A 2,784-nucleotide genomic window follows, 5' to 3' on the forward strand; every position below is an offset into this window, starting at 1 on the left:
TGGTGGCGCAGTGGTTGAGAGTCCGCCTGCCGATGCAGGGGACACGGGTTCGTGCCCCGGTCCGGGAAGATCCCACATGCTGCGGAGCGGCTGGGCCCGTGAGTCATGGCCGCTGGGCCTACGCGTCCGGAGCCTGTGCTCCGCAACGGGAGAGGCCACGGCAGTAAGAGGCCCGCGTACCGCAAAAAAAATTGTGGCTCAGTGGTTAAGAATCCGCCCGCCAATGCAGGGGACACAGGCTTGAGCCCTGGTCCGGGAAGATCCCACATGCCGCGGAGCAACTAAGCCCGTGCGCCACAACTACTGAGCCTGCGCTCTAGAGCCCGCGAGCCACAACTACTGTAGCCCCCGCACCTAGAGTCCGTGCTCTGCAAAGAGAAGCCACTGCAGTGAGAAGCCCGCGCACCGCAAGGAAGACTAGCCCCCACTGGTCGCAACTAGAGAAAACCCAAGCGCAGCAACAAAGTCTCACTGCAGCCAAAAATAAATAAATAAATTCATTTAAAAAAAAGATAATATGCTACCTGTTCTTATTAATTTGGTTTAGTTGAAACTTCTTTTTGAAAAATTACAGCAAGGGTGATACACAATTAAAAACCATTTAAAAAAAACACAACACTATTGTTAGAAGTTATTAGAAGATAATAAAAGTTAAATTAAAAAATTAAAGTTAAATAAAGGTTAAAAGAAATATATTTAGAAATTTAAAAAGAAACAAATAAATCATGAGTCAAAGAAGAAATCACATTGGAAATCGAAAAATACATAGAACTAAGTTATTATAAAGATATTACATTTAACATTTATAGGATGCAGAGAAAATAGAGTCTCAAGGGAAATGTATGGCTTTAAATGTTTGCATCAGAAAATAATAAAAGATAAAATTAATGAACTAAATGTAAAAGAAAAAATTGAAAGAATAAGCCTAGAAACATAGACATAAGGATGTAATAACCAACATAATTAATGGTAGAAATCAATGAAAAAGACCCAAAGTAAAAAAATTGTTTGCTTTTCAATTTGAAATCAGTCACTTTTTATTAACTGACTAGATTATAAAAATAATCATGGTAGACACCTTAGTTCATCCTTCTAATAAGCCTGTTCATCTGGTCTTCTCTGTTGGCAGCAACTCCACCTTCCAAAATGGGTGGTCTTTTTCTTCATTCTGCCTGTCAGAGAAGATAATTTGAAGGGCTGGAGGAAGTTGTTTGCTTCTTTGAAGTGTTTTCCAACAGTATAAATCTCATGAATCAGATCCTCCATTCAGATGATTCCAAATATACCAAGACATCAAGCAATCAATGTGTTAATATGTCAGGGAAATTCACTTCTTGCTGATTTTGCCATAACTCACATTTGTAGATCAATTCATTTACTGACTTCAGATTCTGGTACCCCCAGGCAATACATGGTTCCACAATCCTCACAGTGTTAACTGAAGCCTTGTTGAGCTCAAAGAAGGTGCTATTGAAGATCCGGCGAAGGCAAAGAACCTGAAACTCCTTGCAGACCTTTGAGCTCATACCACTGATACTGATGACAAATGCCAATTTGGGTTTCTCAGGTAGATAGAAGTTGCCAGCTTTCCTGTCATCCTAGTCATTCAAATCTCAGTCTGTACATCTGCCTATATTCCTTGTGATAGTACTTAGCTTTTTTGTAAGGTAAGCTTCTTCCTTGCATTTCAAAGCAGTTTTTGGGCAAACTTCTTTTTTAGATGCTTGATCAGCAGCTCTGTAAAATTTCTTCACTCTTAAGGGCTTCTGACACAGCAGGAAGCTTTTTCTCCTTTTCTGCACCCTCCATGGTTCCAGATGGAAAAAAGGAAGAAAAAATGTTTTTCTTTTTAAAAAGCTAACAGAGTAAACACATCTCTTGTGAGATTTAATGAGAATAGAAAGAAAAGTACAAATAAATAATATTATAAATAATAAAGGGGCTATAACTACAGAGAAAACTTAGATTTAAAAGATATTAAAACTGTTGTAAACTTATGCCAATAAATTTCCAAATTTATATGAATGAACAACTTCCTGGCAAATATAACAATTAAAATTGACTCAAGAAAAACCCAAATGGCAAGTAATCTTATAATGATTAAAATTATACTCTTGAGAATTTATCCCAGAGAAATGAAAATTATGTTCACAAAACAAAACATCTGTACACAATTGTTTATAGCAGTTTTGCTTGTAATAGCCAAAAACTGGAAACAAGCAAAATGTCCTTCAATGGTTGAATTCAATGGTTCAGCAATACCACTGAGTACTAGTTAATTCAGCAATGAAAAAGAACATTGATACATGCAACAACATGGATAGAACCGAAGGGAATTATGCTGAGTGAAAAAAGCCAACCTCGAATGGTTACATACTGTATGATTCCACTAATATAATATACATATTTTTAAAATTCTTCATTGAATCTATTTATTTATTTTTGGCTGCATGGGTTCTTAGTTGCGGCACGCAGCCTTCTCTCTAGTTCTGGCGTGTGGATTTTCTCTTCTCTAGTTATGGTGTGCAGGCTCCAGGGTGTGTGGGCTCTGTAGTTGTGGCATGCAGGCTCTCAAGTTGAGGTGCGTGAGCTCAGTAGTTGCGGTGGGTGGGCTTAGTTGCCCCGTGGCATGGGGATCTTAGTTCCCTGACCAGGGATCAAAACTGTGTCCCCTGAATTGTAAGGAGGATTCTTTACCACTGGACCACCAGGAAAGTCCCAATATAACATTCTTGAAATAACAAAATTACAGAGATGAAGAACAGATTAGTGGTAGCCAGCAGT

The 2,784-nt window shown here is 38.7% G+C and overlaps 1 pseudogene; it reads right to left on the reverse strand.

The window, feature by feature from the left end:
- Positions 1-1,079: 1,079 nt before the first annotated feature.
- Positions 1,080-1,809, reverse strand: LOC102985425 (60S ribosomal protein L7-like; annotated as a pseudogene).
- Between the last annotated feature and the right edge of the window lie 975 nt (positions 1,810-2,784).

This window comes from Physeter macrocephalus, chromosome 3 (assembly GCF_002837175.3).
Source record: "Physeter macrocephalus isolate SW-GA chromosome 3, ASM283717v5, whole genome shotgun sequence".
Lineage (NCBI taxonomy): Eukaryota > Metazoa > Chordata > Mammalia > Artiodactyla > Physeteridae > Physeter > Physeter macrocephalus.